This window comes from Polyodon spathula, chromosome 49, assembly GCF_017654505.1.
Source record: "Polyodon spathula isolate WHYD16114869_AA chromosome 49, ASM1765450v1, whole genome shotgun sequence".
Classification (NCBI taxonomy): domain Eukaryota; kingdom Metazoa; phylum Chordata; class Actinopteri; order Acipenseriformes; family Polyodontidae; genus Polyodon; species Polyodon spathula.
Window position 1 is genome coordinate 958,715 of NC_054582.1, and position 27,335 is coordinate 986,049.

Genomic DNA, 27,335 nt, shown 5'->3' on the forward strand with positions numbered 1-27,335 from the left:
ATAAAAGATTACATTTTTTTTCCCCCTGCCCTGATTTTAAAACACAAAAACCCGTCTGTCTGCCGTGACGTGCAAAGAGTTCTTTCACGGTCCCCTGTGACATTCCATTCATCTCGCTGTAGATGAAAAGTGCATTTAAATGTCAAAACTTAAGTAGCAAAACAATGGATCTTGAATGGTTTAACAGTTAAGCACAGTTTAACCGAGAAAACCTGTTTGGAGCCACCAGGGGATTGCTTTTCTCCATTAAATAAAGAATATACAGATTGTTCAGAAGGGAATTTCTGCAGCGAGCTGTGTGCTGTGCTCTGTGTGCTCTGACCTATATTTTGTATTGCAAGCAAACAAACGTAAAAGGATTGTTTGCACTCACACTTGAAAATGTTGCCTCTCTTGAAAGCTGAATCTAAACAGATGGGAACTCAACTTGAACCTTTGCTGCACGCTCCAAATAAGGTGAGGAAAGATGGTTGTTTATCAGATTGCCCATGGTGTGTTAATCAAGGTAATAGCGGTGGTAGATTTGAAGAGCTGATACTGTTTGTTAGATTAACTATGACTGTCAAGATCTGAAAGAATCTAGTGTTACTGTTAACATTTGCATATCCAATATTCACTGTTTAATACCAATATGGAATATTGCAAGAGACTTGAAGAGACTTGAAAGCTGGGGTTGGTATATCATAGTTAATCTAATAAACTGTATCAACTGCTCAAATCTATACTCAATAAGAATGCTTTGGAATGTCCTCCACTCAGCAGGTGCTCTGCAACATCAGGTGTTCAAAGCCTTGATACACATTATAAAAATGCCCACAGCAAACATGGCATCTGCGCTCTGAGGGTCACCTATTCAGCTAACCTCCCGGGAGATTGCGTGGGAACCAGTCCAAGTCATGCAGCTAGTTCAGCGCCCGGCTAGCAAGGAACACAAACTTGAGGAGTTTCAGCACCACTCGCTAGACCTCTGATTGGAACACTTTGGAAGTGTAAGGCAGGGAGTCCTGGAAGAAGAGAGCCTGAATACGAAGCTCTTAACAAGGCAATCAGAGACAGACTCTCCCAGTCACAGGTACAGTGCAAAAAGGGGTTTTCCTCAAAACTACTGATGATATCTGTACTCTTCTAAGCTAAAACTAGAAGAAACTATGTCAGGTAGACAATTATTTCGGTTGGTGTCTTCTGCTTCTGTGTACAGTGCATTGAGGAATGCACTTGCCGAACCGTTTGTCTGCTTGACCAGCATCTTCTACTTTTAGCTACAGGAAGAGTAGAGGAAATAAAGGATGTCATCAGTGGTTTTGTGCTAAAGAGGTTTGAGTTCACCTCAGTCGCTGATCATCCTTTTCCAGCAGAGAGAAGCTACAGGGAGTCCGCCAAGCTCTGTGCTGATATATTTAGCTGCTCTAGGAATGTGGTTTGAACTTCTGTAGATTAAAAGAAGAATGCAGGCTATTTAATATTGCATCCCTTCTCTCCAGCAGATACATTTTCCCTGGTGTTGACAGCAGGTGATACGTTCCGCAGCCCCTCTTACAAATAAAATATTCAGTTGATACAAATGGGCCATGGCAGTTGCTACAAGGGCTTTTTAATTGAATGATTATTGTATTAAATAGCTGCTTTTTAATGGAGCATGCACCTCTGCAATCACGTCCATTTAAGGACACGCAGGCTCAGCAGGTCTTCAAACTGGCAACCTTTGATTGACCATTTAGCCTGTTATCCACTTTCCCCTTCCATAACCCCATAATATCATCTGCCCATCACATTGGCTCTGTTCTAGATTGCAGACAGGCATATTATATTACAGCAATATATTACATATGCTGTCAACATAATGGGTGTGCATGGGATCCAATGTGCAGAATTGGTTTAACCTCCCGTTTCCCTCTTACTTTTTTCTTCTGATTGCCAGATGTGCATCCACTGACATGAATCTGATCAAATCTCAAATAGCTATATTTTCAGTGTGGTTTGATGTTTTGAGCCTGGCTTCGTCTAGGTACCCGATATCTTTCAATGGGAATCTAGCTGGCAATGAAAACAAATTAAAAAAGGGTTTTAAAATGTGTATCTTTATATATAAACACAGTGCAGAAATATACATACTATTTCAAAGGCAGCACCATAAATCTTAAGAAAGCTTTATAAGAGGTAAGCAAATGGATCTCATAGCATTGGTTAGCTCTCCTTTAATACTCTTGAACTAGTTGATTTGTAGATACTATACCTGAGCTCCACTCTGCAGTATGCCGTGTCTAATACAGCTTCCCCCAGTGCCTGCGCATCAGTGCCAGGTGGCAGGTCCCTCATTGGGTGAGCCAGTGCAGTTTCATGGGCCACCTCACTTAGCCGAGCAGTCAAGGTCAGCCAGCGAGTCTTCACAATGCAAGGTGAGGGAAGGTGAGAGCGTGCAGGGATTACCACGCCTGGGTGAGTAGTCACCCCTTACAGCCATGCACTGCTAGGACATCTTGTATTTAATAAGCATGGCTACAGGGATAATTGGCTGCAGTGTCACTGTGTCTGAAATGACCACTTGAGCAGAACGCAAACTGTTATACGGTAGTTTTGTTACCCGAGTTAAAGAAGAAAAGGTTTGCAAGCAACACTGCTATATATATTATATATATATATATATAGATATATATATATATATATATATATTATTATATATATATATATATAGGAGCCTGTTCTTGTTATCTAGCTAGCATGCATATTATACGTATAATAGGTTCCCTTGACCCTTCCAGGTGCAAACTTGCTTTTATTAAATAAGATTGTCAAACGTTATAAAAGATGGATTTGTATAAAATGAAAATTTCGGTCAGTAAAAAGATGTATAAATATTTTCAATGCAAGAGAAAAAAAGGTATTGATCGTTAGTATTTGAATTTGTAATAACTGTATTAGGTTGTTAAATCTACGCTTCAGAAATTGCACAAATTTAAGATTTATAGGTTGTTAAATCTACTTCAAATTGCAAAATGATTTAAGGATCTAGGCATTATGAGGCAGAGCGTGCTGTGTTTTAAAGAATTACTATTTTAGAGTTAAACTTTGCAACTTGCATGGAAAGTGTATCCTGAAGACGGAGCTCTTTGGCAGTGCTGGGGTATAAATAGAAGAGAGGAGTGCCCTAAAATCATCGGGTCTTCGTCGTAGCCTTGCTTCCCCTTCACAGTTACAGTTGTGGGTAGATTAGACTAGGACTTATTCAAGATTGGAAGCATAGTAGGACAAAGCTGGAACGAGAGCTCCTGTGGAATAATTTAAAATAGAGGTTTTTTAATGTGTTTGACCCTACAAAGCCAACCCCCAGTTATTAACAATGAGCACTGCAAAACAAGGGGCATACATAACAAACACACTCAGGGCTCTTGTTATACACGCTGTATACTGTGTTTGCAGACAGAGAGCTACAGCATGCACAGCACCAGTGCTGATCTTAGTGTGGAGAAGAAAGGAGTCAAAAACATGAACCAAAGACAATATTATTTCCTTCCCTCAGCTCAGTACCAATCTCATTGCCTTTTATTTAATCATAACTCTGCGCTCTGGAAAATGAGAAACATGAGTTCTTTCTTTCTTTTTCTTTCTTTTTTTCTTGCTTTCTTGCTGTCACTCCTCTCTCCACTTCTCCCCCTTTGTCCTGACACCAGCAGTGGGATGGGGAGCTGGCCGTCTGATTCCCGAGGCGTCAGAGTGCACCAAAGGCCCTCTGACGGGCATGGCTTGGCTGCGGTGAAATTAAATTCTCCACTTGGCTGGCTCGGACGACTCTCCCTGCTCCACTGGCTTGGTCCCTCATTATTCCTGTGCTGATAACTGCCGCGCGGATGTCTTGTCTGTATAATGCCAGCTCATCTGCTTCATGGGAGGGACAGGCTTGTCAGTCTCTGCTATAACACACTGTATTACCGGCTCCACTTCATTTATTTCACACCCATTTCAACCACTTCTGCAGCTTCGGCTTACCAAAGATGCTTTTGTTTGTTTTTTTTTTTTTGTTTTTTTTATGTTTTCAGTTTAAAGACACAGGATACCCTTTTAAAACACACACATACACTATATACACTAATGTTAGACTGCGTGGAAGTCATAGCATGTATTGTAAGCCATATAAAAAATATACAGGAAATCACATACACTGTATTGTATAATTATACTATAATGTATCCAGCCTGTCTAAATAAAACCACAGAACCACTTTACCTTAAGTATCTCTAACTACATTGTAATTGCACAATAATTACACATGGGGTAACTAAGTAATTGCATTGCAAATACACACTTTAATGTGCAAATACAGTATCATTACAGAAGATGTTAGCAGCTTAAATGAATGGTGTTGCATTATAACTATACGGCCACAGATGTAATTACTGTGCTATTACAATGTAACACAGTGCGGTTAGAGATGCTTATTGTAAAGTGCTACCGATACTGTGCACCATGGTTAAAGAAACGAAAATATTCTACATGGTGCGCACCACCACTGCCACCAACCATCTCCCAGCTTTTACCATAAACACCTGGCCTCCAATAACCCTTCAGGATAACAAGGAAAACCACTGATTTTGGCAATGTGCTTTTTTATTTATTTATTTTTTTTAGCTCTGCTACAGTGTTAGGCTGTTTCGATCCCAGTGCGAATTACTCTATATTAACAGGTCCAGCAGTACACATGAACGCATGACTCCTCCCTGCCCCTGGAGAAGGTATTAGCTGGGCACTTTCCACATAAGTGGACTCCATGATTTTGTGTGTAGGGATGGTCATGCCTATAGTTTGCCATCGTCACGGACATGCCTTATACTTGACCCACGGAACACTCAATGCCTTGGATCACCAGATTGCAAAAGCTGCTTCACCCCCCCCCCCCCACACTGTCATCTCTCCCCTTGAGAAGCACTTGAAAAATGTAAATGACCAAATCTGTGCAAATGACATGCTGTCTGAACACCAGGGAAGGCTTCTGTTGTACATACTGCAGGTAAAAAAAATTATAATTGGGACCCCCACCACCACCACTCCCTTTCTGCTGAACATCTCATTCTCAAATTCCTCTTCAAAGCTTGGTTAAGCTCTTTAAAGTTTACTGTGAAACATGTCACCTTGCATATCTCAAACAGATACAACTAACCCGTAATATCTTGACATGCTGAGGAAGCCACTTCACAGTCACAGCAATGGAGCTGGGGTCTGCTCAATAGAGCTGAACAGTAGAGGGCTTTGTGAGAACCAGCATTTCTAACAGTGTGTCTCTTCAGTGTATTTTTGTTGTCTTTAAAAGTAAGGCTTAACCCTTTCTGTAATACTTCTGTGCTGGCAGCATTTGGATCCGCTGCTCTTTAGAGCGCATATATATATATATATATATATATATATATATATATATATATATATATATATATATATATATATATATATATATATATTCATTTTTTGGAGTACAGCAGTGCAGATAGCTCTGAGACTGAGAACTGATTTCTAGTCAAATTGTTAAACTGTGGCTGCACCCCGTAGCCTCTACAGATTACATTTTAGGACAAAAAAACCCTAAAACCAATGATGCACTTTGAAACTGCCTGTGCAGTTCTTAAAGCTGAGGGAACACAAAGCCACTTTTTTCAGGAACAGTGGCTTGAAACCAGGTTCAAGGAGACCTAGTTTAAGGCAACTTTGCTGTATCAAACTCTCCCCTGGTGTGCTATGCAGTCTCTTGAAACCAAGCTCCAAGCTTTAGACAGCACACTATAAAGGTCCCATTGGGGTTGCACATGGTTTTACAGTTCTGAGTCCTACTGCAGTAGCTGAAGGGGGACGTCATAACATAGTTGGATCATCTGTGTCCCAGACTGCCACTGCAACCTGGGAATCACATCTCCCCTCTCTCTTTCTAACCACAAAGCTGATCTAACAGCATTCAGAAGCAAGTGCTTTCCAATGTGACAACTGATTGCACTTTGAGGCAGTCAATGGCTTATTTCATAATTGGTTTAATTTTTCACAAGTACCCAAATGTCATATAACGATAGGCTGAGGCAACCTATCCTAATGCAGTGGCCCTTCAGTTCAACCACAGATCAATAATGTATTAAAACCCTTCGCTTAGGAGGCCGGTGCTCAATATCTTTCAGAAAAGAAAAAAAAAAAAAGGAAAAAAAAACATTACAGAGGGATGTAAATGGATATTAGGCTTTCTGTAACGCAGAGAAATGAAATAGCTGAGTTTGAAGCTAGATGTCACTTGATCAATTTCCACTGCTGAGGTGGAAAAACCCTTTGCTGCACAGCAATGAAACAGACGGAGGTACCAAATGAGGGGCAGCATGGGTTGTAGAGGGTTGTGCAGCGTATCTCCACACATTTACTAGAGCTCAAAAGAAAGCCAGAATATACAGTACTATACAGCTGGCCCCTTGATTGCACTAGCAGTGCTGAAGCCAAGAGATCACACTGCACCTGTTCTGGCTGATGCTTACAGTGCTGGACTATTTGACTGTCTAATAACCTGCTATGATGCCAGGCAGGGGCAATACAGCAATACCCATTAACCATCTTAACTCTGCATCTCTCACGTTTGTTTCAATGCATTCATTGAAGAGCAGGCAGTTACAAATGGCATTTGAATTCCTTTCTTTACTCTTCCCTTCCTGTTTCGTGGCCTCTCTTGCATGACGTGTCTCTGTTTACTGTGCATTTACATAGTGGTCACTTAGTAAATCTATGGGTACTTATTCATGACTACAGTGCTATTGCCACTGTTCATAGATCGTTAAAAACACCAATAGATCACCAGTATGGGTGCTTTACATCGTTTTAGTCTCCTGTTTGGCTTGACCAGTCTGATACTTCCTCCCCACACTCATTACAAGATGCAGATGAGACTGGCATAGTTGTCTAATATTTTGTGGCAGCGCAAATGTCAGCCATACATGAGAGGGAATTAAACACCACTGTCAGCGTGCGTGTGTGCGTGTGTGTGTGTGTGTGTGTGTGTGTGTGTGTGTGTGTGGGGGGGGGGGGGGGGGGGGGGGGGGATTCCCAGGAATCCTGTTCTGCTCACAATGTGTCACTCTAAGCAATTCCCTCCTATGATCTATAAAGCCAGAGAAGGAGAGATTATTAGATTCCATCGTCATGCTATGATGGAAAGAGTTCCACGTCTTTGGGAGTTTTTCTGGAAAAGAGAATTCTCTCGTACGGGTATGAACCCTTGAAACAGCCAAATTAGCAGAATCCTGAGAGCATAAAATATATCCAGTGCTAGATTACATTCAGAATTGACACTTGTCCTCTAAGGGATGCATATAGAAACTGCAGCATACCAGTGTGTTCTGTAATACAGACCATAAAGTTAGCAGCATTTATTAACAACACACTCCAATTTGTGACTGTCTCACTACACTGGTAAACCTTTTCACAACGCGGCTGGCTCTAAAACCGATAAGATGCTGCTACACATTTACACACAGGGCTGGCAGCTGTCTTTATGTTGCCTCACACTGTTACTGTACATATCAGGAACTCATTAACTCTGATAAGTCTTGATGGGGAAATATCAACCTCTGGAGCTACATTCCCCTCCTCGTTTGTTAATTAAGTTTATGAGTGTGCGTGTGTGTGTGTGTGTGTGTGTGTGTGTGCGCAGTAGTGCGGGGGTGTTCTCGTTTGACCCAAGGCTGACAAACATTATAGCTTTTGCTAGATATATGAGCATACCTCAACCAATCTTCGATCTATCTATCCACACACACACACACACACACATGACTTTTCATGAGAGGGTGTGGAGGAAAGGTAATCAGATTGGAAAAGACTAACTGAAAGTGAAGAGCTGATGTCAAGAAGGAGAGCCTTTCCAGGGGCCCTTGGCATGAAAGTGCAGAAAAAGAAGCTGCAGTAGATAAAGCAATAAAGACAGATATATTTTAGATGGTAAACTCCACTGCTAGACTACAGAATGCGATTAAAAATAGGATCTCCTTTAGTCTGCATGGTATATGGTCCTGTGACATGAACTATGTAAGCAGTGTGCAACTATTCAGCTACAGCCGTGACAAAACCCGATGGATCTCTGTGGCTGCACACATGGTTGTGGGTGCAACTGACCAGCTCCTCCATGAACCCAGTGGCTGCTTGACCAGCTTGCCACTCAAGACATCTCCTGGGGGTTCCTCGAATGGCAACGTTTGTAGAAAACGACCAGGCAGGTCTTGGTTTATCGAGGGGGCAGATTCCTGCATTTTGTAAAGAAACAGGCATGCTACAGCAGCCCGAATCACAGAAACGCCCAACACTAGGCAAGGCACACCTGTTTCTACCTGTTTGTGTAGTTTTTCAGCTTAGGTTTCCACATTGAATTTCTTCTTGGGTCAGTATTTGGGAACTGTATTCAAAGAGTTTGCATTGACTGTACATTTTGCTCCTGAAAATGTTAGTAAGTTAAAGTAGTTTTCTAAAGTTGAAGACAAACACTGTAACAGCTTGAAAATGGGGCCCAGTATGCTGCTGAGATGGTCTGTTTGCTTTGAGAGACAAAGTTATCAGTCTGAACATGACTGAACTATAAAAATATATATCCTTGATGTGCACATTTTACTATCATCAGGGCAATCAAAAAAAGAAGAAAAAAAAATGAAACCCATTTAAAAAATAAAAAAAGATTTTAGTGTCTAAAGTTTGCAAGTTGAAGGCAGCCAGCAACCTCGCATAGCCTGGGAAAAGATATTAGCATTTTATTATTCTAAGGTGAGCGTTTTAAAACAGAATTTTAAATGTTATCCTGCTGTTCGAGATCATGAAAACCTTTAATTTTATGCAAATGAACAGCGAGGAGCGGCGAGCTAAGTGTAAACGAGAGCTTTCTTTGTAGAGTGAGAGCGAGAGAGGGAGAAACTAGAAGAAGAAAAAAAAGCATTCCCTAGGATTCTTTAATTGCTGTCTGAAATTATGTAAATCCCTCCGCTAGCCAGAACGCAATTACCCAGCGCCGCTCGCTGCCAGCTTTGCTAATGTCTAGCAAAATATCGGTGGGTGACATTTAGACGAGTTAATGCAAATGAGAATTCATTTTTCTTCCAAGACAAAGGGTAACTAAAAGATCACGTCACTGCAATACAATAAAAAAGGCAGAAAAAGATATCCCTGATGACGGGGGGAACAGATTCTGCTCAACTATATATTTTTGTACAAAAAAAAAACCCCTCATATGTGATATCCACTAATGGCTGTGTGCCTTGTTGTCTGGGATGCGCTGGTAATTTATCAAATGCTGATAGTGATAGCAAGCATTAATTCTATTAAATATGCAGAGGAACTCTTTTTGAACTAAGCACTAAGACTGGTGTAAGAGTCTCTGTGCATGATTTTAGTATAAATAATTAGCAAAGGGTTTTTCTTCCTAGAGATAGGTGTAGAGGCATGGAAATTTAGTCCTGCCAGGTCCACTGGGTGGGGATTAATATGGGCACCCTGCTGCGTCGAGGGTGCATATCTTTACCAGGGCAGGCAGGATAACTATTAGCTTTGGCTAGGAGCTCCTCGGCTCTCTCTCTTGGGACAGGGGTGGATAACGGAGGGAGGGGGCAGCGGCGCTCGCTGTACACATTGCATATTTTAACTAGCAATATGATGACGTCCCGCTGATCAGGAGCCACGACTGGCATTAATATTTGAAGATATTTGAAGAGTCTTGTAGTGGATAACTAGCCCCCTTGAGCATGCACAACAGCACATAACAAGCCTGTCCTCGAGAGTGCTGCAGCACTGCAGATAAGCACCTTGTGAAATATTTCAGACGCCCTCCAGTTAAAGCAGCGATTGCTTGCAGGGCAAGTAGCTTCCCTGTGGCTTTTTATGATGTTTGCAGTTACTCTGAGTGGCTCTGGGTTCTGTTGATCCAATACTGAGTTACTAGTCATTATTCTGTCTTTACCTGTCTGTCAGCTCCACTGGAAAGTCAGGACAGCCTAGGACTGATTCACTCGCTTTCAAAGCATGTTCGGCGCTGGCAGTACTATCGTTGTCTTCAGTTTAACTTTTGGTTCTTTGTAGATATTTCAAGGCATTGCTGTAGAAGTAAAAGTTGCTTCCTGGTTCACAATCACTTCCTGTGCTGTTTTAATACAATGTCTAGCTGCAGTCAGGAATTGCTAGGAAGTGATCAGGTACCAGGAAGAGACAGTTGCACTTGGCTAACAAGAAGAAAGCAAATGGATTTTAAAACCTTGGTAAGCTCTCGTCTGGCGTTTACCACCAGGGCTGATATATTAACAGCCACCTTATCATCACAGATTAAAAAAACAACAGTAATGGGAGAGACCCGTTGCTTATAGATAAAGATATGGTTAATTTTTAAAGCCGAAAAAAGCAAGCCGTGCAAATTTGTAGGACCTGCGTGATTTGCAGCTGTAATTAAATGTTTGATAGGACAGGGTGTCTCTGCATGAAGTATTTCAGCAAGCAATTCCACAGGTAGACGAATAAATATAAACGTTAGCTTTACGACACAAAATGAAACTTTAATGTAGTGGATGTGGGTTGGAAATGTCTTGTTGGAAGCCTCTGTGCTGTAACCAGACACTCTCGAAACCATAAAATTTCAGGTGCGTGTCTGAATTGTGTGATTCATAACTGCTGCAAAGGAACTTGGTGAAGCCGGTATGCACAAGATGTAATGGGATCATCAATCATAATTGATGTGGTGGGGGTGTGTGTGTGTGGGGGGGGGGGTTATGATATCACTCAGCAGTGAAATGTCACAGTGGTAGGTGACTATCAACCCATTTTATAAAGTCTGATTCAGTTCAACAAGTGCAGCTGACTTTTGATTGTATTTAACATGGTTTCTAATGCTGGCACTGACTCATGGCACGGACTGTTCAATAAATATGGGCAATAACAGGAAAACGATGCTTTCAGATGTATTGATCATTGATGTGCACCGTATCTGTCTATATACTGAGCTGAGGTGTGTAACACAGGGGTGCAAATCATTTCAAAAACTGGTGCTAAACTGTTTTTAAAACGTATTCAGACATGATGTTCTTGTTTGGTTTTTGATTGTTTTGTGTTTGAAGTTGCTTTGATGAGGAGTTTGAGGGCTGCTCTTCTGTTGTAGTTGCCTGCCACATTAGTCCAGCCAGCGCCATCTAGTGTACAGCAGTGTACTGCCAGCGAAATGAAAGGAAACTTCCAGCAGTTCAAATTGGCAGATCACTAGATAGCTTAAGTTACATATATCTGTAACAGAGGATCTGAACTCATAGCATCTGAACACAGCCCTATCAACAGTCTTCTAGTCATAGCATCTGAACTCAGCCCTATCAACAGACTAATAGTCATAGCATCTGAACGCAAACCTATCAGAGTGATTGCAAACATCACACAAAGGCAAAGGGACAGCTAATGTAGGTCCAACAATTCCATTTTGTTCAGTTTACACAGAGTTTCCATTCTTTAACATCCAGGGATTGCAAATGATTTTATTTAGCAGCTCAAAACAATGCGGTTGTTGCCAAATTACCTTTTTTTGTCTCATCTCATTCACAGGGGGATCTCACGCTGTAAAAAACCCCCAAAAAACTACCAGCTACCTGATGATCACTGAATGCGAATGCACGGTATATGCAGGGAAATATTTCAGAATGTACTTGCAACGTATTCAAAATATAAACATTTTCTTTCAGCAAAATGTTTTACCATAAATGAGGTATGAATAACTATCGGAATCGATCTTTTGCAGAAGGCGGCACGCTCTAACAGAAGCAGACCTGTGAAAGTGTATAGCAAGTGGTTTAAAATACATAGCCGCAATGAATGATGGATTACATCTCAGCATTTCAAACCTCAAGCAAACTAATATTCCAATCAGGACTGATGCGCTATTTCATTGAGCGGATCTTTCATCTGTCTCTTTTTTTATCTGCCTAAAATGTATATAGAACGTTACAAGACTCTGGAATTAAATATTACAGCTCCACGGTGTTATTTAAAATGTTATTTTTCTCCCTCTAAAATAAAATACATAAATGAACATGTATCAGCATGTTCCCTGTTATCATCTGTGCTGTTCCCATATCCTCAGATCTCAGCATAGATTTAGCCTGTGTGGCTTCACCCCCCCTCAAATTTCTACAACAATACTACTGCAAGCAACCTTCGGATGATTGTTTTCTACAAAGGAGCATAACGTCAACTATCAATTGACATAAAATTCAATTTCCAGGCCAGCTATGGGTTAAGTCCTATGGCCACAATATTTTGCTTTCTCGGTAACTGCATCCAGCGAAAGATCTTTTCCCAAAACCAGCTTTATTCACAGTGATCCCCAGAAGCTCGGGGTGCAAGGTGAGTCACGAGGTTTGAATCGCCTTCACACTCAAGCAGGGGGGTACCAATGCTAATCAGCCAGGGGCGAAGGGTGGGTGGGGGGGGTGCTCAACGTGCATCAGCGACCCCTAGTGGCCAAGCACCCAAAGAGTCAAGACCAGAGACCTCCCCTCTTGGATTTTTCATCTATGAGATATTTCAACACAGACTTACATTTTTTTTTTTTTTTTTTTTTTTAAATTTAAAAAGCGAGTCCTTTCTAAATGCATTGTACCGTACTAGGGAAATGACGCATGTCCCATAATGAACTCTTTTAAATATGCAGTATGTATCAGGAGGTGACAAACGCGCACACCCCAGCTGCTTGCAGTGTGGTGGGATACCCCAGAGTTTTGGACTCTGCAGTGGAAACTTGTAGGGATATAAATCAAAGCCACATTGAGCCTGCTCCACAGCGGTTCACAATAGAATTCAGCAGACAGTAAAATATAAATCAATAAACTAACGAGAAATACATAAAGGGGGCTTATGATTTTCCACCTCGGGAGTCCTGTAAAAAATTTAAGGAAGCTGTAAGCCTTGAGTAAAGCCTGAAAGACGAGCAGGAACAATACTTGCCATCAATAACAATTCTGGAGTCATTTAGTTCTGCTGGACCATCTGCGATGAGTGTGTCCCATTCATCAGAAGCCATCAGCCACTTAAAAGACCATTGTGTTGTGGAACTCATGTAGAACACTTGGAAATATTATTAACAATGTATCATGCAATATTTTGGATTCAAGCGTTATATTGTCCCAATTCAATGATTGTCTAAGACAGAACTCTACAGTACACCCAACACTTGTAATGCCCTTCGTACAGGTGCCTGCTGTTACAAAAAGCAGTACAGCCTAGGGCTGGACCTAAATGTATATTCAGATGCGTGATTGTGCACTAGAGGAAGTGTCTACATATCAGTATTGTGATCCCTTTAGCAGAGAGAGAGGATCTAGGAGGACAGGGTGGCGACTGGACTGGACAGATCAATGGCACATTGAATCAGAATCCGCGGCAGCACTGTGAGTGCTAGCAGTTACATCATATCCAGCCACCCTCTTCAGTAACGGGCTCGTTTCATGAATTCTCATTCAGTCAGACAGCGTAATGAGCAAGACCTGTTTAAACATGCCTCCTGTTCACAGTCACCCTATCTCGATACATGAACCGCACTCAGGGTTTCAAACATTGGCTCCTCAACACATCCCTGCTACTGACATCGCTGAAGATGCAATCATTAATTCTAATGCCCTTTGCGTTTATATTACAGCAGAGAGTCAGTCAGGTTTCAGAGCACAAAGAGTTAACCTGGGGCTCTTAATTCAAACTAAAAAAATAGATGAGCGGTTTACTCACAGCACTGTAACTAACCTCTCTAGCCTAATAAGTATAGCATGCTTACAGAAATGTGATACTGTACTGGCACAAGCCTGGAGCTAGACAACCTTCTCTTACAAAGAAACCATTGATATTAGAATATGCATTCTGCTTCTCTGTGTTCCTCCCCCTGATCCACTGTGATTCTATACGCCTGAAGTTAGTCAGTTCTTTTGCTACTTGTCATGAGGAAGTACATCCCCAGCCCGGAGCAAAACACTCATCAGAGCTGAACCTACTCGGCACTGACCCGGGCGTTTAGCCTTTTCCAACAAACATTTATGAAAAGGTCAGCAAACGCCTTGTGACAACATGCAAGCGCATCCCTCTCTCCCCCAGCTCCCCAGTGCCATACCTCTCAGATCATACTCCCGGCTCCCAACACGTGTCACCTGCACAGCACCTCTACAAAACAAAACACAAACATTAACAAGGCTGCAATACTGCATCTCAGAAGAGCATGGTGAAGGGGCAACAGGATCCACTGCCCGCAGTGATTTCTATCAGGGCTCGGCTTCATGCTTTTGCAAGTGGTTTGGGGGTCACAACGTGAACCTGAGTGTTTTGTTTCACATGCAGTACACTGAAAAGATGTGCACTCATCAGTGTAGCATTTCATTTTGTGCAAGCTTATAGCAATTTGCATTGCGTTTCTCTATTCACTGTGTATTTCTATCGTAGTTACATAGTAAATACATGTGCACTTACACATAATGATAGTATGCTGCAATGTACTTAATGTGTAAATATTTGTGCACAATATATGTAAGTACACAACTGTATCAGAAAATGGTTAGGGTTAATAGTTAGGGTTAGGGTTATATCGTGCCAAACAAATTACACATTAAGTACATCGTAACATTGTAATTATGTGTAAGTACACATGTATTTGCTAAGTAACTACTATGTAAATACACAGTAATTACAGACACTTAGTGTAAAGTGCTAATTAGCAAAAATAACAAATAAATAAATACATAGACACATACATACAAAGATAGTTCCGCTTAAAAAAAAAAAACACAATCAGTTCTGCTTTGCTGTCTTCTGGTGAAACTGTGAGAACCTGTCCCTCTCTGTCCATCACTGAATCAGCGCAGCGGGGCGTCCCAAGGTGGCATTCTTCCTCTTGTCACTTTGGAGGTCCCACTCGCTCTCCAGGATCGTGCGTCAAGCCCGCTCCAGCTAACACCAGCAGACAGATGATAATAACAGTAAGAGGCCTCTCCTGTCCTGTGTCATGCTTGGAGAGATTAGTTCCCCTTCGCAAAACCCAGGTAATTTTCTTCCTGAAATACATTTGTAGAGGGTACGGTTCAGGTTAACCAGAATATTCAGCACGCTGCCGTGTAGACATTCATATATTAAAGAGCACAAAAAACAACAACGCAAAAATATACTTATTCGAGGTGATTTGCTGGTGTGCTTGTTTGTAGTCTTGGCAGTGTAGAGGTGTGCAAGCAGGCAAGCTTGGATGTTTGTTTGTATGAAAGATTGTGATTCTTATAACTTGTGAGTTGGGGTTCTGGAGGGGGGGTCAGTCCTTTTTTTTCAATTCCAATTCCATTTTCAATTCCTTTTTAAAATCAATTCCCAATTCCAATTCCTTCGAAGGAATTAAAATTGATATTTTAGAGACATAATAATTGTTGTGATTGTTCAGCTGCTCCAGTTTGTGTTTCCATGTGAGACGTTCATTTTAACAGAATACTGCTAAATGCCCTTTTGATCAACGATGTGCTGGAATTGATTAAAAGGGCATGGAAATTGAAATTGGGAATTGATTTTTAAAAGGAATTGGAATTGAAAAATTGACCCCGACCTTGCTTGTGAGCGTCAAATAACTTGAAACGTCAAAACGTCATAACGTCAAAAACACTGAAAACTATCTCTTTGACACATGAACATGAACATTTAATCAAACACGGTGAATTACGTTTTCTAGAAAACAAAATCGTAATTAATAGTCTCTCATGTGCTTGTTTTTCCCAGACAGGAAGATATTATCAGACCTCCCTTCTTGGACGTGTCACTTCCTTTCCTCTTTCTGAAGTATCATTCTTCCACAGTGCCCAGTCTGGTTTGTGTAATGTTACACTTAATTATTAGTTATTTAAAACCTCGACAACTCAACCGTATTTTGAAACAGTCGGGAGTTTTGTTTTTTTGTTTCCCCCTGAAAATGACGGTTTTGTTTCCTAGAAAACATAACTCACCCTGTTCCATTAAATGTTCGTGTTATGTGTATTTTCGTTCTGTTAAACAAATAAATGGCTTCCGACTGACGACAGGACATCCATGCAAATGAATAAACCCATGAATAAATCTAAATGAACAAATCTAGAAATGTGTTCGTATTATTTAATACATGCGAAAAGTTAATGCTGCATATCACAGAAGAGTTAGATTTGTAATTGAGTTTCCGTACACAACGGTCACATCAACACAGACCACAAAAATATCAATGCCAAAACTTAATCTAAATCAAAATGTACGATTATAACCATTATTAAATATACAGTATTACAAATAATTATGATATTATAAATAAAGCAACCATTTAATTTACTCCAGTGAGCAACACCACTAGGTTAGGCACAGATACATGGTGATGAGCATCACAAAGGATCTTCTGAAATAGTATAGGATAGAGATATATATATATATATATATATATATATATATTATATATATATATATACAATATATATACACACACACACATACTTTGAAATCCAAATAGATTTCTGGGCCACCTGAGCTACTAACTAAATAAATAAATAAACAAATCATAATAATTCTCATTAAAGAAAGTCATGTATCCTTTAAACTTTAACTGTTGTTAAAGAAAGAAAAAAATACAAAAAAACGATAGTTTATAGAACAGGTCTCGAAAATATCAAATGTCATTTCATTCAACAATCAGACTTGATTTTTGATTGATTGTTTTATCTTTACAATATGTTAAAGTTTATAAATAGGTCCCTTTTAAACATGTACATGTGTACAGTATGTATGTATGTATGTGCTTATGTGTGTATGTATGTATGTATGCATGTGTGTTTTGTTGAAGTCCTTTATCATTGACCTGATGTCTTTGAATCTTTCAAAGCATGAACTAACAAACAAGATTTTCCTGTGACGTTCAAACAAATCTTCCCTGAATTCAATCAAACCCCGAGCCAGGACATGGAAAGCACTGCGATTCTTTTAAATGGTTTCAGACTTCAAAGAAACACATCTCTTTCTTTTAATGGCTTCTGAATGAAGCAGCCTGTGCCTGAGTACTTTATTTCATTGCATTTCTCTGGATAAACAATAGGAAATTACAAGTCACATCCTAAAGCCTTGCTTTGGGTTACTGTTTGAAGAGCAGTTAAAATGCAGGGGTTGTCCTAAATGCAATTTTACATCCACTTATGGAAATGCGTTGTAGCTTGACCATTTTACCATTCAAACCAATATATGCTCTTGAAAAAGGTCTGAGACCTCAATTATATCAAAGGCATTCTGTCCCCCAGCTGTAACATTAGCTGACAGCTTTACAGAACTGTGTCAATGCTACCCCCTTGTGACCAGAACAACTGAATCTGTGCTGCTTCAGAAAAAAACAACCAAAAAAAACATTGCTCTGTTTCTACGGCACAGGCTCAATTAAATAACATTGCTACCTAAACAGCTAGTAAAAGGTTTCTTTATTATTATAATAATCATTCATGTCATTATTTATTTATTTATTAAACTGTATGTTCAAGATACTGTATATATTTCTGGCTAAATAAAAAGGCCTAACTTTTCAAATAATTGCAGTTTGAAATTCATGTTTAGTTTCAGGATTGCTGTGCAACCCACGTGGAAATGCATATTTAATAACCAGGATTAATTTCTTTTAAAATGTGTTCTGCACCTACAGTAAAATAAATATATCTTTCACAGTATTAAACTCTCATGAAATCAAATGCATGGGAAATATGGTTTATAACAGTTGCAGTCTTTGTCATACACATGCTTTTTCAAAGAGGTATTTGTGTCCAGACTCATTTTATTCTGACATTTGATACTGTAGCAGATACTGTGTGTGTGTGTGTGTGTGTGTGTGCGTATCAACCACACATGCTGTTACTGACACTGATCAAGATCCCTCTTTGATAGGAAATCAGGAAACAAGAACAAAGTCAGATCCTGTTTCAAGATCTCGCTTTGCTCTGCTTTTGGAATATTGCCTGATTCAATTAAGAAAAGGATGCCTTTTAATGAAATTTAAAAAAATATCAAATATGACTTTTCTGTAACTGTCAAAAAAAAATATGTTCTTCTGAACTGGGTTTGCCAAAGGCCTCTCGTTTTATTGCCAGTTTTGATTGAAAAGGCATTTTTTCAAAAGTGCAGAACAATGCAATTTTCAGTTATAAATACATTATCTTGGATTTCGCTCGTGATAGATTAAAACCTAAATCATAATGCACATTGACCCTAATCCTAAATCATACAGTAGTGCACATTGACCCTAATCCTAAATCATACAGTAATGCACACTGACCCTAATCCTAAATCATACAGTAGTGCACATTGACCCTAATCCTAAACCATACAGTAATGCACATTGACCCTAACCCTAAACCATACAGTAATGCACATTGACCCTAATTCTAAATCATACAGTAATGCACACTGACCCTAATCCTAAATCATACAGTAATGCACATTGACCCTAACCCTAAACCATACAGTAATGCACATTGACCCTAACCCTAAACCATACAGTAATGCACATTGACCCTAATCCTAAATCATACAGTAATGCACATTGACCCTAACCCTAAACCATACAGTAATGCACATTGACCCTAACCCTAAACCATACAGTAATGCACATTGACCCTAATCCTAAATCATACAGTAATGCACATTGACCCTAATCCTAAATCATACAGTAATGCACATTGACCCTAACCCTAAACCATACAGTAATGCACATTGACCCTAACCCTAAACCATACAGTAATGCACATTGACCCTAATCCTAAATCATACAGTAGTGCACATTGACCCTAATCCTAAATCATACAGTAGTGCACATTGACCCTAATCCTAAATCATACAGTAATGCACATTGACCCTAACCCTAAATCATACAGTAGTGCACATTGACCCTAATCCTAAATCATACAGTAATGCACATTGACCCTAACCCTAAATCATACAGTAATGCACATTGACCCTAATCCTAAACCATACAGTAATGCACACTGACCCTAACCCTAAATCATACAGTAGTGCACATTGACCCTAACCCTAAACCATACAGTAATGCACACTGACCCTAATCCTAAATCATACAGTAATGCACATTGACCCTAATCCTAAATCATACAGTAATGCACATTGACCCTAACCCTAAATCATACAGTAATGCACACTGACCCTAACCCTAAATCATACAGTAATGCACATTGACCCTAACCCTAAATCATACAGTAATGCACATTTACTCTTTGTGTAGAAGACCTCTGCAGATAAAAAAAATATATATAAGAACGTGCTGGCTCTTGTTTGTTTGTTTGTTTGTGTGTTTGTTTGTTTGTTTGTTTAGCTTCACACATTTGTTAAAGCATGTATTGGGGTATAGCAAAAAACAACAAAAAAACAAAGACAACAAAACTATAAACTTCTATTATGCTTTTTTTGTGCCAACTTTTTTAACTTCAATAACACTTATCAAGATATTGCTGTTGTTGGAAGTATTATTGCTATGATGAATTTTTAATTTTTTTTTTGTGTGTATGAACACACAAGGAATCTACCATAAGGTAACGAGTGAAAGCCCAGTGGTGGAGATGACAATTGATTGCCTAATATAAACCATCATGAAAGAGCGTCAGTATCTGAGATTTCATTGCAGAACTACTACAATGTGGTTCTATGGGAAGCTCCTTTATAACTGCTGTGTTATCTGGTGCAATGCGAGGGCACCCTCTTGGTTTTGATGTAGTAATCATAAGCTTGACCTTCTCGGCACTCCAGCATTGACACTTCCCATTGACTTTACTTCAAGCATACCAGCCAGCCTAAAGCATTTCATTAAGTGGGTGCTGTGTGCTCAGGAGTCAGACAGCTTGATTCGTGCACAGTAGCATGCCTCAATATAGGGAAGGCATGTACCTACTCTACTATGGAAATTATACATGCAATCAAATGTCATGATATATTAATACATCGTCAGTAACAAAATGATGTTTTAGTTTCACACTGAAAACAGAAACCCATACAAAACTCTACTAGTATGCATCATATACACCAGAATGAAAATACAGCAAAAAATATATAATACAATGTGATGCACAGTACTGCAACACTGTGTGCAAAAGTGTACTAAATTATTATTATTATTATTATTATTATTATTATTATTATTATTATTATTATTATTATTATTATTATTATTATTATTATTATTATTAGTATTAGTATTAGTATTAGTATTAGTAGTTGTAGTTGTAGTAATCAAACCCTATTCATTAATAATATATTTTGATGTTTGTATTTGCACTTTTGAGAACCAGCATGTAGAAATATGGGTGATAGAGAATGTATGTAGGAAGTGGAGAAGCACCTATACATTCTAGCTGTCATTCTCCTTTTATTTTTATATAGTAGTTGTTCAAAGCACTCTGGGTTCTGGTTGCACGTGTACACATGTAGTCAAGAGCCATATTTAGATTTATTGCAGGTAACTTTCCAATGAAAAATATCCCTGCTGGTCCCTTTGTGTTCTTTTCATTTTCCTGTGGGAGTTTCAGCCGGAGCAGTCTAGCATTCCTTCAAGCTTTAGAAAAGAGAGTTTTAAACAAAGCTCAAAGCGAGATTAAAAATAGCATGCTGTCTAACTAACTGTTTCTTTCTGTACGTACACATAGGAAGAAATGGCTTTGTGTTGCCAAAAGGTCCCCGGGGGTGTCCTCTGTGCAACCACGTACAGTGTAACGCACAAACATCACAAATTCATCAGCACGAAACACAGCACAGCTCTCTTTAAAGAGGTCCCTCTCTCTCTCTCTTTCTGTGGGAGAAGGGAAAGACACAAGTGTGCTTGCTGAAGTGATATCAATTATTAAACTGTCTGGATCGTATAGTGGAGGACTGCACTTGTTTTGAGGTAGTGCAATGGTGAGGAATAGCACAGCACACCAGGGAAAAAATGAAATAAAAAAATTCAGAGCACTGAAGTTCTGAATCAAAGAATTTTCTGTTCAGCCTCAATGAAATTATATTTATGTGTGTGTGTGTGTGTGTGTGCGTGCATGCGTGTGTGTGTGTGTGTGTGCGTGCGAGCGAGCATGCGTGTGTGTGTGTGTGCGTGCGAGTGTGTGTATTGTGCATGAGTGCATGTGTGTGTGTGTGTGTGTGTGTGTGTGTGTGTGTGTGTGTGTGTGTGTGTGTGTGTGTGTTTAAAACCTGTGCTTTTAGTCTCATAAAAGGAAAAAGAAATATAGCCAACAGGATAAGTGATACAATCTCATCCGAGCCTATATATATATTTGTGAACATACCAGACAAATGTTAGTAACATTTGAACACCACTAGCTCTGTCAATTCCATCAGTCACATACCCTCCATATCCAGCCTCAGTAACCCAGACTAACTTTTACCATGTCTGCAGCACATTAGTCTTTGTTTATTCAAGTGGGGCTCATGCACGCTGTGTAGTCATACATTTCAGCATCGTTTGTTCCATGCCTTTAAGCTCCTTCTCAGAAATGACATTAACCTGCTCTCTGGTTTCAAATTCCTAAAAAGACAGACGCATGCATCGAACTAGGAAGTGGTAATAAGGACTCTTGAAAAAAACACCTTTATCGCCAGAGAAGTTTGTAATGAAAGCCAGCACTCTAAAGAATCTTCTGCAGCAAAAAAAAGACCCCAAAAAACTAGATTTGGATTCCAAGCTCAGCTGGATACATGGCAAAGCTTGACGTTGCTCACAAAAATTCTAGACAAGGGCTTTGTTGAAACAACACTTGTCAACGCCCCCCAGAGAGTCCCCCCAATAGTGCATGAATAACTTGCTAACAAGCGTGAGTTGCGGATACATCACTGTTTTACATGCTACCTGAATGGATCGCGTTCCATTTTGATGGACAGGGCTAGCCACTCAATGACATGCCTCAGTTGTGTAGTCCTGATCAGCCAGCGCTATTGGGTTGCGTTTTTTACTTTGCCAATGACAATTCTTATTATGCGTTTATTAGCAGACGCCTTTATCCAATGCAACTTACAGAGACTAGGGGGTGTGGACCATGCATCAGCTGCAGAGTCACTTACAACAACGTCTCACCTGAAAGATGGAGCACAAGGAGGCTAAGCGACCTGCTCAGGGTCACACACAGTGAGTGAGCTGGGATTTGAACCCGGGACCGCCTCGTTACAAGCCCCTTTCTTTAGCCACCAGACCCCACAGCCTCCTACTCCCTCAGAATAAAAAGCTTTGAGAATCTAGCCCAATGCGCTATTGGAAGAAGCAGCATTTTATAGGAGGCTCTATGCAGTATATAACAGAATAAAATATACACTTTTAGAATGTTTAGTAACTAATACTATATTGGCACATTTTGTCTTAGGTTTTCGACTCCTACACATTTCTAGCAGTCTTTTTATCAAAGGTATTTAATGGGACTATGCCAATGCCATAACTGGAGCTGAGCTGCATTGTTTGTTCTCAGGCTTTAAAAGTGTGAAATCCTGTTGGTAATACGACTCCATATTCCGCTGCTGTGAAACAGGCTGGCAATAAATGAAACGCACGTTTGGTGGCACACCTGGAGATAAAGAAACCCACAAAACAATGCGGTGTTGGAATGCAATGCTCTGCCCTCAAGAACTTGAAACCTTGGGAACGCGTGAGGTTTTTTTTTTTTAATAAAGTGTCTTCTGCACAGAATCCCACTGAGAAGCATTGCAGTGGACTGCGAGCTTTCAGCCTCTGCGAGAATGCTGGGTCAATAGGACCGGACCTGGAGGACTGCAACAAAAATCTTTCTCCTGTTAAGTGTGCAGGACTAGCCTTTTGTTAACCTCTCTGTTTTTTTACAAGAGGGGTGATAGACTGTGCCTTAGCCGTGCTGTAGCAGTTTAATCCAGAAGCCAGCAGGGGGCAGCAGACCCAGTCCTCCAGGGATTGCACCTTTGTTAATGTGAGACACAGTTGCTATAGCAACAATGCTGCGATCACAGCAAGGCAAAGACAAACACAGGGTATTAGCACTGGGGTCTCTTAGTGAACTATTCTACCTATACAGCATGCTGTTATATACTGTACTGTTAGCAGGCAGGGAGTAAAGAAATGGATTTGAATTGATTTGTTGTTGGTTTTAATGGAAAACCTTTTTACAAAAAAACAGATCTAACATTTTAAAATAACATGTTTAAGTGTGCTTGCCAGAGCTTTGGTTTTATATAGCTAATTAGAGTTGAATAGCGAAACAAATGCAATCTGCAATGGGGTTACTTGGCATTGTCTGTGCATTGTAATCCTATACCAGTTGTGCCTGGCAGACACCTGACATGTGATGCATTTCATTGTATCTGCAGTTTACGAATTCCCTTCATCGCAGGATTTCAATAAAACAGTTTGTAATAAATTGGCAGTAGCATATAAAGCAGTAAACTTCAAAGACCTTTGAAAACATATGAATCCATTGCTGCTAACGAGGTATAAACCATAATTCTAATCCATCAAAGTGTACGCCAGAGAACCTTTTAAACGCGCATTTTCGTCAACGCTTTTAAAACGCTTTTATTCCAACAATGCAAATATGGCCTTGCACAATTGGCAAGCTTGCCTTACTGTACATTGCAATGAATTTGAGCTTTAAGCTATGCACGCATTCATAAAACCCATCAGTGAAGCAGGATACAATACATTGAAACAGCTTCTGAACAGACTATTCGTGGGCCGAGAGCAATTTGACACGTCGCTCTCATCCAGTTCTTGCCTTGATTCCGTTGACACCCAACAATCGTCTGCTAATGCAATAAGGTTACTCTGGTAAAATGTTGCCACAGCATTGCCTGATTGTTCTAACAATAGGCAGAACGTTCCTTCTGCCTCGCCGATCCAAAGTCTGTCTCTATCACAGGAAAATAGCCAAGGCATCAGAGTGTGATTCAACATGGAGACGCAGATTCATGATAATGTACGTTTGCAGAGCGCTGGGGAGACGTCTGCTCTTCTACTGACAAGCTGTAGTAAGCTTTGATACACACATATATATACTGCACTCTCTTAATGTCTTCTAACAGTACCATGTACTCGGAGCTGCTCACTATCAGTGTATGTTGTTTGACAGGCAGAATGCTGAAACTTGTCTACTGTTTTGGTGGTTCTTGCTTGCCTGTCTGACCATCAGGACTATAGAATTCAATACAGATAAAACAGTGAAGTCATATCCGTGTTTAAAAAGTCGTTAAAACACCCTCAATGAAACAGAGAGACTGTTTCACACTGACGTACCAGTTAGTTACCCTTGTCGTAGTTGCTTCAGTGAAAAACACAATTCGATAGCTTCAATGATTTCCATTAGATTTCATTAGAATGTGGGTGAAAATAAAACAGGAATTCAGCATTTGTAACCAGCTACAGAATCTACAATGAGGCCCGTTCATGCAACTTGAACTTAGGAGGGTTTTTTATTTGTTTTGTTTTGTCAAATTCTGTTATTAAGAAAAAAAACTGAAGTTCATTAAATTGTTCTGCATTTGTTTTCCGCTAGAAGTTTATTATATTTTACAACATTATAAACAGCAGCCGTGCCCTGCAGAAACGTCACATTGCCGCACAGTATCATCCTTGTGAAATCCACCACTCCATGATTCTGTGCAGAGTTACGCTTCTGTAACGCACCAAGTGCACTTCAGCTATGTAGAGTAATCCCCACAGCCGTGCTCGTGTCAGGCTAACATGACTTTGACAGGGTTAAAGAGAAGCGATGTGACCAATCTGTTTTACCCAGGAAATTGATTTCTCTTCAGTCAGGGCTGCCAGGGCTATCGATTTCACTGGTTTAGCACTCAGGAAAGGCAAAGCTCCCTGCTGGGAATTCCTATTATTATTAGTATTATTATTATAGGCACATGGAGCAGAAATCAGGACACTTCCAGCTTGGAGTTGCTAAACTTTTTTTTTTTTTTTAAATCCTGATATAAATGCATTTTTTAAAAAAGAAAATCCATCCAGATTACTAAAAGGCATGGGATTGTAAATCTAGCAGTGCATGATAGAAATAAATACGGCTTGAAAATGAAGGAGTGGGCAGTCACTTAGAAGTAAGCTGTAATGTTCGCAGAAAGCAACTATATACTGTGTGTGTGTGTGTGTGTGTGTGTGTGTGTGTGTGTGTGTGTGTGTGTGTGTGTGTATATATATGCTTTCCACATTTTGCTAGCAGATCCAGGGTCTGAGGAGAGCCCTTGTAGATTGCTCTCTACTTCTGTTCTGTACGTGGCAAGCTGATAATCACAGGCTAGTCCACATGATTCACTTGGACAGTGACTGACTGTGCTTGCAATTCATTTCAACTCCACAGCCCTGACTTCTTATTATCAGAAATGCATGAGTTATCCACAGCGCAAGGTGTGATCAGCCGGGAAGCCGTCGCACCGGGGAGACAGTAATCAATAAGGAATTGTCTCTTGTAGTTTAAACAGGCAGATATTAATAGTGTTAATGGAAATCTGCACAACAGCTCAATTGTGTACTGACATGTATTGTGCAGAAACCTTGCCACATCAAGTGCTATGCATAATAACATTGTAATGATGCGTAAGCAGACATGCATTTACTAAGTAACTGCTGTGGAAATACACAGTAATGAGAGACACTCCATGTAAAGTGCGAGTGGATATTCTTGCTTCTAAGGCGATGCAGTTCTGCCCTCCAGCACTGATGCGTTAGGTTCCACGCTGGATGCTTGGGAAGTCAGGATATGATAATACGAGACTCGCTTGGAGCTTATAAAAAATGTATAAAAAATAGAATATTAAAAATGGAAAGCCCCAGCTTTGTGCATTCCAGCTCCTTTTTTTAAAGCCTCTAATTCTTCGGGGAATTTAAGCAAACAACTTTAGTGGCAATCTAAAGTTGCCAAGTCATTGATTATTTATAACCTTATAACACTAAGACTTCCCCAGTGCAGCCAGCCAGCCTTGATAAAGTGATCATGTTAAATCAAAACCATAATATATACACCAGCAACTATCCACTTCAGTATCTGTCAATCAGAAACCACAAAGAAATAATACATGGCTGAGACTATCGTTATTATTATTATTATTATTATTATTATTATTATTATTATTATTATTATTATTATACTCGTCTTATTAATCTAATAATTCAGCCTACATTCTCTCCTTTCTCTTCCACACAGAGCACTGAAACCAGGCTCCTGGTTGGGTATCATGACGTTCCCTGGCCCGGACTCTGTAATGAATGATCATTCTAATTGACTAGGGTCTCCCTTTGGGAGGTCTGACTCGGAGAGCTGGAAAAATGAACCAAAGTAAAAGTGATTGAAACTCTGGGCGCCTCTCCCCCCCCTGCGAGGTACAAGCACCATAATGATGCTGTGTGTGTGTGTGTGTGTGTGTGTGTGTGTGTGTGTGTGTGTGTGTGTGTGTGTGTGTGTGTGTGTGTGTGTGTGTGTATATATATATAGCCCTTCGTCACATGCTACGAGAATGTATGTAATCGTCTTCTTGCTGTACAGAGGAGACCAGGTTTTCAAGTCTGGGAAAGCAGCAGGCAGCTTTTACTACCAGTCTAGTGTGGAGCAGCAAACACAAACACAATCAGCACATACAAAATCTAGCTCTATATCCTGCCATCATCTGTAATACTAGAATAGGATTAGTTGGTGTCTGTTTGCTAAATTCTTCCACTGGTTTTCAATTTTCTTTATATTCCAGTTTGTTTGTGTTGCTAAAACTGCTGGTGGGACACAAACTCACTCTCCCCTCTCAACTTGCTTGCCACAGCATTAAACTAGATGTTACACTTCCACTACTAACTGGCCTGGGTAGAAAACAGAAAACCACAGATTTGTCTCTTGCACACAGCTGGGGATACACTAAACGCAATATTTTTTTGGATGTATGTATTTGATCTTAGTCTGTATTTGATCTCTGGCTTGTTTTTTTCCACATGGATTTCTCCAGGATGGGGAAGCGCAGCCAGAACACCTTTCTTGTCACAGAACAGATGGCCAGTAAGGGCAGTGCTGGGATTGTGTGGCAATCAGCGATTTCAGGAGCGCTCCTTTCCAGGTGTGTGTGACCCAGGCATCTAAGCCAGCACTTTTCACACTTGCTTTGACAGGGGAATCGTTTTACAACATATTGAAGGCACACATTCTCTGCACTGTACTGTAATTGTGCACAAAAGCAAACATGAAAAAAGCCTATATTAATTTGTGTAACGTGGTTAATTGTTTACCATATTTTACTCCATACATTTCTGCACATGCCTTATCTCTCCACTCATTTTAAACCCAAGTTCTACTTTCAGCAAACTGATTTAA

General features: G+C 40.0%; 1 long non-coding RNA gene across 1 annotated transcript; it reads left to right on the plus strand.

The window, feature by feature from the left end:
• The first annotated feature begins 289 nt into the window (after window positions 1–289).
• On the plus strand, window positions 290–27,335 carry LOC121306661. The gene is made up of 3 exons (XR_005948236.1): window positions 290–456; window positions 26,187–26,362; window positions 26,974–27,335. It is a non-coding gene; the product is annotated as an uncharacterized LOC121306661 (long non-coding RNA).